Genomic DNA, 15,035 nt, shown 5'->3' with positions numbered 1-15,035 from the left:
AATTCGCGATCTGACTCGTTTTCTGAGAGATTACGGCATAGTTCCTCACATTTTTCAATCTTTCTTTCGAGCAATCGATTTCGTACTTCCTGGGCTAGGTCCAGGTATTCCACGCGGTCAGTTAGGTCCCTAAATCTTTGCCATCTTTTCTTATAAGAATTTTTAGTATGGATCAATTCCTGAAGGAGATCCGGCTTTGTGTCGTCTTGGGTGCCTTGGCGGTACTGAACCCGCGGCCGGACTGTATTCGTAGACATTACCAGGCCAGGACCCGTTTCCAGCGCGGTCCGCACAATTTGACGACGGTCCAGAACATTATTATTATTATTATTATTATTATTATTATTATTATTATTATTATTATTATTATTATTAGATGTTCTGGACCCCGCAGAAAGATGCAAGACCGTTACCTGGCGGTAAATTACATATGCTGCCATTGTCATTGTTGAGAATGTGACCAGCACCATCGTCGCGCGTAGGCAAGTGTGCGGGATTTCTGGCGATACGAATGACATACTTCCGTGCATTATTGAACTTATTATAGAGGTGAACAATTTGACGGTCCATCTCATTCCTATCGCTTATTTCAAATGTGTTTAAATTTTCATTTATATGCCAGGAGAGTCTACTGTAATCTAAGAACGTTCTCCAAAGGAAAAGATGGCTGTTGAAATCGAACCCAGGAAAGATTAAAAATGATCGGTTTATGATCAGAATAAGTACATCGAAAATCTACAGCCTGTTTCCAGTCATACGACAGGGTCAGAAATGGAATGAATAAAGCCCCATCTAGCGGCGACAATAGGAAATGTGCCGGCTGCCGAAGCACTCCTCTGGGGCAATGATCGATGAATGACAAATGAAATGAAATATTGGACAGTGTTGCTGGAATGAATGATGATAGGGAAAATCGGAGTATCCGGGGGAAAACCTGATCCGCCTCCGTTTTGTCCAGCACGAATGTCACATGGAGTGACCGGGATTTGAACCACGGAACCCAGCTGTGAGAGGCCGGCGTGCTGCCGCCTGAGCAACGGAGGCCCCTTGTAAGTACATTATGAACGGTAATATCAATTGGTCTCACCTCCTTTTACATCCCACCGCCATTAAGTTTATTTACCCCCCCACCACCAAAAAAAATTAAAAGAAGGCGTGTTTCTTTATGTTTAAAGGAGATTCCAAACACCAATGTTCACGGCTATTGCCTTCAGTTTTGAGATATAAGTATCCCCATAAGAATAATCTTTTTTTCCACTTCCTTTCAGCCCCCCTCCCAAGTGAATTTTCCAGCAAAAAATACTTGTTTCTTTAACAGTAAAGGATCTTCTAAATACCAATTATCGCGACTCTAACTTCTTCAGTTTTTTATTTATGTGTCCTCATGAAAGGAATTCAACTCCAATTAATTGACTTAATTGTATGAGAATACATACATCTAATAAAAATAAGGTTGTTACAGACGTGAAAATTGGTATTTGGATTTCCTTTAAAAAATTCAATTATTTCACACCCCCCCTCCATCATTGGATTTTCCGAAAATGCGTGTTTCTTTACTTTCAAAGCAGATTTCAAATATCAAATTTCACGTCTGTAACATCTTCATTTTTGAGATATCAGTAGCCTAATTAAAAGAAATCAACACCATTTTCAGTCACTTTTACCCTCCCCCCCCCCCCCTCCACCCAAGTGGTATTTCCTAAAACTAAAAATACACGTTTCTTTATTTTTAATAGAGGTAAAAATACCATTTTTCACTTCTGTAACATGTTACGTTTTTTGAGATATACTGTAGAAATTCTCATTTTATAATTTCACCCCTTTTTACTTCCCCTTAAGGGGGGTTTCCAAAAACAAATCACCTATGTTTCTTTACATTTGCAGGAAATTCCAAATACCCACTTTTTACGCCTATAACATTTTACGTTTCTCAGATATTCTGTAAATATAGTCTTTTGAAAAATTCACCCCAATTTGTCACTCCTGTTTAACCGCTATTAATTGGATTTTCCAAAAACGAAAAAACACATGCTTCTTTATTTTTAAAGTAGATCCCGAATACCAATTTTCAGCTCTGTAATATCTTCAGGTTCTGAAATATAAGTAGCCTCATTAAAGGCATTCAACCCCTTTTTCACCCTTTTCCACCCTTCCCATTGGGATTTTCCGAAAACAAAAAAAAATACGTGTTTCTTTATTTTGAAAGGAGATTTTAAAATACCAATTTTTACATCTATAAACTTTAAAAGTTTTGGGATATAATACACTCATTTCAAAAATTCACCCCTTTTCACCCCCCATTAAATGGATTTTCCAAAACAAAAAATACGTGTTTCTTTATTTTTAAAGGAGATCCCAAACACCAATTTTCAGGTCTGTAATATCTTCAGTTTCTGAGATATAAGTATCCTCAGTAAAGACATTCAACCTATTTTCCACCCCTTTTCCCCCCTCCTATTGGGATTTTCCGAAATTAAAAAAATACGTGTTTCCTTATTTTTAAGAAAGATTCTAAATACCAATTTTTACATCTGTAAACTTTAAAAGTTTTGAGATATAGATGCAATCATTTTAAAAATTCACCCCCCCCTTTTCACCCTCCCATTAATTGGATTATCCAAAAACAAAAACAAAATACGTGATTCCTTATTTTTAAAGGAGATCCTAAATACCAATTTACAGGTCTGTAATATATTCAGTTTCTGAGATATACGTATCCTCATTAAAGGCATTCAACCCATTTTTCACCCTTTTTCACCCCTCCTATTGGGATTTTCCGAAAACAAAAAAATGCGTGTTTCCTTATTTTTAAAGGAGATTCTAGATACTAATTTTTACATCTGTAAACTTTTTAAGTTTCGAGATATAGACACACACATTTTTTAATTTCACCCCGCTTTTCACCCTCTTAGCGATGGAATATCCAAAAATCCTCTCTTAGCGAGCACTTACATCTTAATATGAATGTATTCCCAAAATTTAATTTCATTATGTCCAGTAGTTTTGGCTCGGCGATGATGAATCAGTCAGTCAGTCAGTCAGTCAGTCAGTCAGTCAGTCAGTCAGTCAGTCAGTCAGTCAGTCAGTCAGTCAGTCAGTCAGTCAGTCAGTCAGTCAGTCAGTCAGTCAGTCAGTCAGGACAAGCTATTTTATATATATAGATTAAGTTCTGTATTTCTGTTTACTTGTGAATATTATTGAAAAATCCGTACATAAGACTCGTTCAAAACGTATTTGAGTAACGAGCTCTATTATTAATGGTTTTTTATTCTTTTTGTTTGTGAATATTTGCATTAATAGTTGTTCCTCATTTCACATGTCTGTGTTCATGTTAATCATGCCACCCCCCATCCCCCGATAATTACCCGTAGTCGGCGCGCCTGGTGGTAACCGACGGTTACCCCACGTGCTATTGGGTGCAAGAGCGGGAGGAAACTGGTCACCCTGCCGCAAGTAATCTGCTGCTCATGCTGCCTTTGCTTGTACCCTACCCTAATAGCGGGGCTAACCACTACGTAATTTGCCAAGTGCAGGTTTGGTTAGGGCCACAGGTTTTAAAATTGTATGAACGTGGTACTCTTCATTTTAAAAAATGAAATAAATGTCGGAAAAAGTAGTTCAGTTCATTCACATCCTAAAAAAAAGTTCAGAGTAGTACATTGTCATGTGAATATCTGGTAGATTCCCTAGGCTTCTCACTTCGTTTATAAAAATAGATTATATGCCATGATACCTATTGGCATTATTAGGTATTTATACCTTCCTATAGGATTAAAGAAAAGTAATGACTTAAACGTTAAAAAATGAAAACGATTACCTCTGAGTATTAATAATTATGACACTCCCTGTACCACATGTTTTTAAAATATTTGATTTATATTAAAGAAAACTACTCTTCAATGAGAAAGGTGTAACTCATATCCGTAACACCAGGAAACGGTATAATCTTCAAAATGACCAAAGTAACTATACTAAAAAAAACTCTAGTCATGTGTTAAGATGTCGAACTCTACCAATTACAGCTAGACAGTTGCCTCTGAAATCCTTTAAACCCAATATGAAAAATAAATTATCTGAAACAGGCTTGTATTCCTGTAATGATTTTTTTAACTCATCCAGGAATTTCAATCTTAGCCATTCTTTAGTTGATTACTATTCGCTTACTGTATGTGCCGCTACTCTTATTTACTTGATAAACATTATTTGTTGTGATGGTGGTAATGATTATTGTTTTTAAGAGGTAGTACAAACAGGCAACCATTCTCTATTAACACTAGTCGGAGGGCAAATGGAAGAGTTTCGACACTTCGAAAGAGGAAGGTTTCGGCAAAAGAATGAGAAGGGCCTCGAAGGGCGTGAAAATAAAAGACTCCCTAGGCCTCGAAACGTAATACCGTCAGGGTCGAAAAAAAACATTTTATCAGGGGAGGTCGTATAGGATAGATGAATGTGAAGAGCCAGACATAGGGTTCATCTAACGCCCCCGTGGTCTCCAATTCACACTCCTTAGTTAAGAGCCCCTTTTAGTAGCCTCTTACGGCAGACAGGGGATACTGTTGTTATTACTCCGCCCCACGCACAGAAGAATTATTTGTTGTTTTAGCACTACCTAATGTGAGTATTTTATAATTAATAGTATGTTTTGATGAATATATACTGTATTTGGATTATTATTATGTACTTGGATTGTATTCTATATTGTTCTTTGACGATTGTAATGTTACTGAAGACCTCAGGAATTTCTGCAATAACGTCCCATTGTAAGCATATATAAATGAAACGAATTGAAGGCAAATCAAATCACAACAAACAATTACATAATAACGGAAAAAGAAGAAGAAGAAGCTATTAAAACAAGGAATAAAAATACACAACGAAATATCTTCATTGGGGTAATCATATAAACGGGATTGTAAATAAAGGATACAGAAGGTATTTAGAGGTTGTAGTAAGGATGTAAAGGAGAGGGCACGTAAGTTTCTGTTTAGAGCCCAACTAGAGTATGGTTCCAGTGTATGAGACCCTTACCAGGATTACTTGATCCGAGAACCTTATAAAATCCCAAGAAAAACAGCTCGATTTGTTCTGGGTGAATTCCGACAAAAGTGTAGCGTTACGAAAATGTTGCAAAGTTTAGGCTGGGAAGACTTGGGAGAAAGGAGACGAGCTGCTCGACTAAGTGATATGTTCCGAGCTGTCATTGGAGAGATGGCGTGGAATGACAGTAGTAGACGAATACGTTTTTAAAAGTAGGAAAGATCACAATATGAAGAGAAAGTTAGCACTGAAGAGGATAAATTGGGGCAAATATTCCTTTATAAGAAGAGGAGTGAGATATTGGAATAATTTACCAAGGGAGATGTTAAAGAAATGTACAAATTCTTTGCAGTTATTTATGAAAAGTCTAGGTAAGCAACATATGGGGAATCTGCCACCTGGACGCCGCCCTAAATGCACATCAGTGGTAATTGATTGATTAAATTGATTGATAGGTATATGAAAGTTGAAAATTACTTGTTAGTGTTCGTATTGTAAGATAAATAATGAAACCAGTCGCGTAAGAATTCATATGAAATTCGCCAAAAAATAAAATAGAATGTTCCCTTGCAGATATTGTAACGTAATTCCAACGCTGTCATTCAGGAATTCGTTCAAAATGTACAATTTAACCTAAAATATTGCATTACAAATAGTGCAACAATTATTAAAACGCAACCACATAGAAATTCACAGATAATTTAACAATTTCCAGTAGCTTTACACTGCGCTTTACAGCATATTGAGCATTACAGTGACTTGCCACTACAGTACATTAACTTTAATTACAGGACAATGACAGACATACAACATTTTTAGGATATTGTAGTTGTCTTTTGAAGCATCCTACATTTTTGGGAAAAGGTTCTAAGATTGCTGCGGGCAATTCATTCCAACTTATAAGTTGGCGAATATTTATTGTAGTTTGTTTCCTGAGGTCTTACTTTTACTTTGTGTGAATTATAGCCTAACTGACTCTCCAGTCTGGTTTAATTCGTACAGCCACTATACTTGGCACATGACTCATTAAATAGCTTGAAACCTGCTATTAGTGCTACAGGGAACGAGTGAGATACAGGGCATTTTCTTAATGTTAAATCGCATTTCTTGTTAACTCGCATGTTTCGAAGTAATTATACAAGAATTCCCTTCAGCAGACAGTTCTCTCCTACTAATGTCAATCATTATTCCGAAACGCGAAAGATATTCCTCAATCATACAAATTAACGTAAAATCTCTCACCTATCTTTCCTTCTTTCTTTGATGTCCATAACTGCACGTGGCGACCCAGTTAGATCAGGAAAACTAACTGACGTGGACAGAGAATGACACACCTTGCTGTACAAGGGGGAAGATGACATGCAAGACCCATGAGGACAGAACTGCGGTTGGGTGTGTACTGTGTGTTTAATTTAGATACGGAATAATAATGCGAGGTGCTCCCGTTCTGAATCCTCTGGTGTACGGTATCCGCACAAATTATAAGAACATACCTTCGAACCTAATGCATAATGACCGATGTACCTATACTAAGACTCAAAAGGCTCTAGTCATGTGGTAATTAAGATGTTGAACTCTACCAATTACAACTAGACAGTTGTCTCTGAACTCCTTTAAACCCAATATGAAAAATAAATTAACTGAAACAGTTGAATGGTGAAAACTAAGTTTTTCAGGTTTAGTCGAAATTTCTGGCAGGCCTAAGTAAGATCCATCATTACTGTCAACATCAGTAGTTATTTATGAAGATCATGAATAACGATCATTATCTCAATGAAAGAAGGAGTAATGGAGATTTACTTACCAGAATACATTATTTATTACATTTAAGACATAATAATAATAATAATAATAATAATAATAATAATAATAATAATAATAATAATAATAATAATAATAATAATAATAATAATAATAATAATAATCATCATCATCATCATCAATGTCCCACTCCAGTCGCCCGGGTGTGGTTAACAAGCTTCCTCCACTCCTTTCTGTACTTTCACTTTTCCTGCTCCATTATTTCCGCCACATCCAATCCAGCTTCTCTAATGCCCTTGCAAATCTGATCCATCCACCTTCTTCTCGGTCTTCCAACTGGTCTCTTTCCCTTAACATCTCTTTCCAATTGCCTTCTTGCTATCCGTTCCTTTCCCATTCTTTTCACATGTCCGAACCATCTCAGTCTTGCTTTCTGTATGTTCTGTACTAACGGTTCTATATTTAGCTCTTCTCTGATTTTAATATTTGGAATTCTATCTCTTCTTGTCTTTTTAACCGATGTTCTTAAAAATTCATTTATACTGCTTGGATCTTGGTATGAAATACTGTTTATATAATTTCGTCCTCTTGGGTACTTTGTCATCCCATAAAAGCTCTCTGACTTGATGATAAAATGTTGTACCTTTACTTAGTGTGTTATTAATTTCAGGATTGATTTCATTACTTCCATTAATAATGCTACCAAGATATGTAAACTGTTCTAAATTCTCTAACCGTTCTCCGTCTATGTTCACTTGGCTTCTCTTTTCCACAGTGCAGAGGGTAGTTTAAATATAAAATATTAATTTTGGGGATTAGTGAAAAGAATTTTTCTTTCCTCTGAGTTTTAGAAGAAAATCTTAATATTGGTTTACAAGACCAGTGTTTTTTATTAAACTACTAAAACAATGGTAATAAATATAAGTTGAGTTGTCTTGATTTTAGTATTTTTAATAGGGGCGTGAACTTTTTGTTCTAAACGTAAGCATTTATTATCTATATTGTTGAGTTTAGAATTTATTGTGTTGAGTTTGTTTGGTTTACTTTATTTATATTTAAATTTTTTTGATTATGAATTGTATTTTAGTATAGTTTTTTTAACATTTTCTGTTTGTGAGGGGGCTTTGGGATTATCTGTGTTGGTTTCTATAATTCGAACTCATGGTAATGATTTTTTTCAAACATTTAGAGTATTACAATGTTAAAATTTATATTTATGATCGTATTTTTAATCCCTTTATGTTTTTTAATTGATTATTGATGGGTGGTTCAGTCTTTAATATATTTTATAACATTTATATTTTTTGTAGGTTGTACTCTATCAGGTGATTTTGGTAATTTAAGTTATTGGTTTGGGGGAGATATTTTGTCTTATGGATTAATTTTATTGAGATTTTGAATTTGTGCATTGATGATTACAGCTAGAGAATCGGTTTATCGTGTAAAATTTTATAATCAATTATTTCAAATTTATGTTTTGTTTTTATTATTGATATTATACTGTACCTTTAGAAGTATGAGTATATTTTCTTTTTATTTATTTTTTGAAAGTAGATTAATTCCTACTTTGTTTTTGATTTTAGGTTGAGGGTATCAACCTGAACGATTACAGGCGGGGGTATATTTATTGTTTTATACTTTGTTAGCTTCCTTACCTTTATTGGTGGGATTATTTAATGTATATAGAATTTATGGTAATTTGGATTTAAGTTTGTTGAGAAATGTAAGTTTGTTTAACGTTATGTTTTACTTGGTTTTAATTTTGGCTTTTTTAGTAAAGATTCCAATATTTCTTGTTCATTTGTGATTACCGAAAGCGCATGTGGAAGCGCCAGTATCTGGATCTATAATCTTGGCAGGTGTATTGTTGAAATTAGGGGGATATGGACTATTACGTGTTTATACAATAATGGTTTCTTTGGGATTAAAGTATAATTATATTTGAGTTGCCATTAGTTTAGTGGGGGGTGTGTTAGTTAGTTTAGTATGTTTATATCAGACGGATCTAAAGGCTTTAATTGCTTATTCTTCGGTTTCTCATATAGGGGTTGTCCTAGGGGGTTTAATAACGTTAAGAGTTTGAGGGTTTAGAGGAAGTTACACGCTTATGATCGCTCATGGGTTATGTTCTTCTGGTTTATTTGCTTTAGCAAATATTACATATGAGCGCTTAGGAAGACGAAGAATACTAGTAAGTAAGGGCTTAATGAATTTTATGCCTTCAATGGCTATGTGATGGTTTCTTCTTAGTTCTTCTAATATGGCTGCGCCTCCTTCTTTAAACTTAATAGGGGAGATTAGTTTATTTAATAGATTGGTTGCTTGATCATGAGTGTCTATGGTTATATTAATGTTATTATCGTTTTTTAGAGCAGTGTATACCTTATATTTATATGTATTTATATGTATTATATGTATTTATATATTATATGTCAACATGGTATGATATATTCTGGAATTTATTCTTGTTCCAGCGGTTATAGTCGTGAATTTATTTTACTCTTACTTCATTGACTACCATTAAATATTTTAGTATTAAAGGGGGATTTATGTATATTGTGATTGTGTTTAAATAGTTTAAAGTAAAATGTTGGTTTGTGATACCAATGATGTAGGTGACTACTTTAAACCATTTTACGGTCATTATCTGTTTGTTTTTTAAGTTTTTTATTTTTGTTTATTGTAGCAATAATTTTGATATTTATAGGTTTTTATTTTATTAGATATGATTTAGCAATTTTTATTGAATGGGAAGTGCTAAGTTTGAATAGAAGTTCAATTGTTATAACCTTTTTGTTTGATTGAATATCACTATTATTTATAGGGTTTGTATTGTTTATCTCAGCTTTAGTGATTTTTTATAGAGATGAATATATACATGGTGATTTGACTATCAATCGATTTATTATTTTAGTATTAATGTTTGTATTGTCAATAATATTTTTGATTATTAGACCAAATTTAATTAGAATTCTATTAGGTTGAGATGGATTAGGACTTGTTTCTTATTGTTTAGTTATTTATTATCAAAATGTTAAATCTTATAACGCGGGTTTATTGACAGCTTTGTCTAATCGGATTGGAGATGTCGCATTGCTCATAGCTATTGCGTGAATAATGGCATATGGGGGTTGAAATTATGTATATTATTTGGATTTTGGTAAGGATTCTTTTATTATAATATTAATTAGTACTATAGTGGTGTTGGCTGCTATAACTAAAAGAGCTCAAATTCCATTTTCTTCTTGATTACCAGCGGCTATGGCAGCTCCAACTCCTGTCTCAGCTTTGGTTCATTCATCAACATTGGTTACGGCAGGGGTTTATTTGTTGATCCGGTTTAATAGAGCATTTGTGGATACCTGATTGTCTAAGTTTTTATTACTTATGGCTGGACTTACTATATTTATGGCGGGCTTAGGGGCTAATTTTGAATTTGATTTAAAGAAGATTATTGCTTTATCAACTTTAAGACAATTAGGTTTAATGATAAGAATTTTAGCTATAGGGTTTCCTAAATTAGCATTTTTTCATCTTTTAACACATGCATTATTTAAGGCTCTTTTATTTATATGTGCTGGTTCATTAATTCATAATGTGAAGGATTCTCAAGATATTCGGTTTATGGGAAATATTTGTAGTCAAATACCACTGACGGCTGTTTGTTTTAATATTTCTAATCTTGCGCTTTGTGGTATACCTTTTTTGGCTGGATTTTATTCGAAGGACTTAATTTTAGAAATTGTTAGATTATCCTATATTAATATGTTTAGTTTTTTTTATATTTTTTCTCTACAGGTTTAACCGTATGTTATTCTTTGCGATTAGTATACTATTCAATAACAGGTGAATTTAATTCTACATCATTCCACCCATTAAATGATGAGGGATGAGTTATGTTGAAGAGAATATTAGTGTTAGTCATGATAGCAATTTTAGGGGGTTGTATATTAAGTTGAGTTATGTTTCCATCACCTTCTATAATTTGTTTACCAATTACTTTAAAATTATTAGCTTTAATTGTGAGAGTGTTAGGAGGTTGGCTTGGATATGAGGTATCTAAACTTTCTTTATCTTATAACTTATTATCCTTAAAGGTGTTTATAATATCTAATTTTTTAGGATCAATATGGTTTATACCCTTTATTAGAACATATGGAGTCAGTTATCTACCTTTATTTTTAGGGAAACAAGTTTTTAAAACTATGGACCAAGGTTGAAGTGAGGATTGAGGTGGTCAGATAATCTATAAGCAATCTGTTCAATACACTCAGATGGTTCAGGATTGACAGAATAATAGAATTAAGATTTATTTAATTAGTTTTGTTTTATGGGTGATTATGTTGATTATGTTGATTTTATACTTAAATAGCTTATGTAGAGCACAACACTGAAGATGTTGGGGAAGTTTATTAACTTTTAAGTATTTATAAATATAGTTATATTATTTATACAATGAAAATGTATTGTTTTATTTTAAACTATATAAATGGAGAAATGTCAATGGAATTAAACCATTAAAATAAAAAGTTAGCAGCTTTAATTTGATCAACACATTTCTTTAATTGGAAATAAATTTCAATAATATTATTAACAGTAATATACCTCTATTTTGGTTTCAATTAAGATAAATAAGGATGTAATGTCATCTAAGATCAGGTCGAAACTGATTGCAATTTATCGCTTCTTATTTAAGGTAGATTGACAAATCAATACTTTTTGAGTGCAAATCAAATGTTATAGTTAACTACAACCCTAAGATGCTCACTCTAAGGCCCCCTGGTTTCATTCGTGATATAAACCTAATAATAGGATTAGTAGAAATATTATACTAATAATTGATCATGATAAGATATTTGATCAATTTATAATAATGATGACAGGAAGAAGTAAAGCAATTTCTACATCAAAAATAAGGAAAATTACGGCAATTAAAAAGAATCGTAAGGAGAAAGGGAGCCGGGCTGAGCTTTTAGGATCAAATCCACATTCAAAAGGGGAAGCTTTTTCTCGATCATTGATGGTTTTTTTAGAGAGGATTGAGGCCAATACTATAACAATTGATGTTAGAATGATTGTAAATGTAGAGACGATAAATATAATTCAGATTATTTATTTTGAATTAATCAATCTTTTTGATTGGAAGTCAAATGTACTTATATACTAAATAAATAATGAATTATCTTCCTCATCAATAAATAGAAATATATAAAAATAATCATACTACATCAACAAAGTGTCAATATCATGCAGCGGCTTCAAACCCAAAGTGATGGTTGATTGAGAAGTGACATATCAAATGTCGTAATAGACAAATTAATAGGAAGGTAGTTCCAATAATGACGTGGAGCCCATGAAATCCAGTTGCTACAAAGAAGGTTGATCCATATACGGCGTCACTAATAGTAAAAGGAGCTTCAATATATTCGTAGGCTTGGAGAATGGTAAAGTAAATACCTAATAAAATTGTGAAAAACAATCTTTGTGTAGCTTGACTATAATTTCCTTCTATTAAACTATGATGTGCCCATGTGACAGTTACTCCTGAAGCAAGGAGAATAGTGGTATTAAGTAGAGGAATTTGGAGGGGATTAAAAGGTTGAATTCCTAAAGGGGGTCAAAGTCTTCCTAGTTCAATACTAGGGGAGAGACTTCTGTGAAAGAAAGCTCAGAAGAAGGAGATAAAGAAGAACACTTCAGAGATAATAAATAAGATTATACCTCATCGTAATCCACTACAGGTTTTTTTTTTTTTTTTTTTTTACTAATTACCATTCCAAACTCCTTCAGATTTTCATTCTAAATGTCCAGTCTCATCCAAGCAAATTAGTAGTTTTAAGAAACTGTTGATATCGTGATCATACCCACTAGACCTCTAGTTTTACGCAGAGTCTGAACTATAGGTACGTGACTTTTCATCCCGAAAACCTCTCATGTATTTGCCGATATTATTCGTACAAACCCTTTCTTTGTTTATCTGATATTATCCTAATAGCCTTACAATCCTGCAAGAAAATATTAATTTATTACACTCGATTGCATTGATAGCTGATTCAGAGCAAAATGACTAGAATGCTCGGTATACTAAACAACACGTTAGAGAAGTTCAGGCTAACAATAAATACAAAGAGAACGAAAATGATGATCTTTCAAAAGAACAAGCCTGAATTTAAAACAATAAATTAGGCTGTGCAAAAATAGATCAGGTTGAAGAATTTTGTTATCTGGGTAGTGTTATTAGTTTTTACTGGAGGCATGATTTTTTCGCATTAACGATAAGCGAGACAAGAAATCTTTTGAAGCGATTTTGAGACAACTTAACGAATCATATGGATCTAGTTAAGAAATTAGTCATTTTGTTTTCGCGAATTACAGTGACAAGGCCCATTTAAAGTGAAATTTACTTATTTTGCGGTAAGTGCGAAAATTCAGCAAAATTCATGGAAAATAACGATCTTGAAATTGTATTCCAATATTACGTGTGTGAAGGGAAAGAAGACAGAATATGATTTATCATTTTGACAGAAGTATTTCTTCGTATTAATATTGTACAAAATCCCTTAAAAGTATGGCCATAAAGGGTGAAAGCTACGGCCATCTAGGGTGAAAGGGTAATTTGTTATGTAATCTTGATCAGGGTTATATTATAGTCTTATCAAGATGACATAAGGATTAATAAATGGTTATCAATATTTTTTCTCTGTATTTATCTTTCACAAGAATAATTCGCAAATCTCACGAATTAAACTTTTTATGAATTATTTTAGGAAATTATTAACGCGAAATTAAAGCGATGGGGTCAGCCCTATTTCGCGAAATAACGCGAAAAATTGTTTCCTTTTCGCGAAATCCAACAAACATTAATGCGAAAAAATTATGCCTCTAGTTATTACCAATGACATGCCTGACAGAAGTCAAAAGAAGGACTGCTATGGCAAAACAAGTGTTTCAAAGCAGGAAAAATCTATTGTTAAATAAGGACATAGGAATTGAAACCAGGAAGAAATTTGTTAAAACCTTTGTTTGGAGTGTGCTAACTTACGGTCGTGAGACCTGGACTTTGGGAAAACAAGCATAATCAAGACTAGACACTGCGGAAATGTGGTTCTGGAGAAGACTGACAGGGACGAATTGGACAGAAAAGAAGACTAATATCCAAATCTTGAATGGCGTTAATGAGAAACGGACCTTAATTTATTCAGTAGAGCAGGGGAAAGCTTAATTTCCTGGACACGTCCTATGACATGACACCTTTCTCCAGAATGTCTCCGCAGACAAGGTCCTAGGGAAAAAGTCGAGAGGAAGACCGCGTCTCTCATACCTTAGGAACATAATCACTCAGCTGGGTTTTGCTTCCTATGTCACGATGAAAAGGACTGCTGAAGACCGTGGGATATGGCTGCAGCAACAAGCCTTAGCCTTGAGATAATTGATGGATGGACACTCAGAAATGAACCAATATCTACTTCCACGATTCGACAATAAACGTTGGCAATAGCTGAAATCCTCGCTAATTGTGCTAAATTTTGTCAGCACGCAAGTTAAAACTGACTGCAAGTGTATCCGAAGCAGTGGTGGTTTGTGGTATAATTTATAGGTGGTTACAGGGTTTTTTTCATATACATAAGTGCAAATTTTACATTCTGAAAATAAGTTAAAGGAAATTTATCTTTACATTGAAATCACGAATAAAACAACTGTCTACAGGATCAGTTGTCGTAAAAGTCATATAAAAATTGAAATGTCAAATAAATAATAGTGTAGGCCACTGCTGTGCTGTCGTTCCTGCTTTGGCACATTTATTCTTCCCGCTAATAAAGCATGAAAAACAGCACAATAAATTGTTCCTTTCACAGCCACAAAGTTATGTTTATTATAAACAGATGAACTGAACGTACGCGTAAGCTGTGATGGTGATGATGGTGGTAATTGTTTTAAGAGGAAAAGGGGAGAGATGGGCAAGTTGGTCACCATAAGGCAAAATATGTCATAATGACCAGAAGAATGATTTGAAAGTAATAAATACAGCAAACGTACTTTAAGACCTTCTTAATCACACGCAACAATCACAAGAAGTAAAATAAACATATGCCTGCTTGAAATAACAAAATCAAGAACATTAAGCACATGGTCTCACTTGCCCATACTAGTGGGGCAAAAGCGTCTACCAGGGTGGGGCAAATGGGTCTCATTATACTACTGGTAATTGATCAGAATAGTCCACTTAATTCTGCATT

The sequence above is a fragment of the Anabrus simplex genome, chromosome 5 (assembly GCF_040414725.1).
Source record: "Anabrus simplex isolate iqAnaSimp1 chromosome 5, ASM4041472v1, whole genome shotgun sequence".
NCBI lineage: Eukaryota > Metazoa > Arthropoda > Insecta > Orthoptera > Tettigoniidae > Anabrus > Anabrus simplex.
This window is presented reverse-complemented; position numbering follows the sequence as displayed.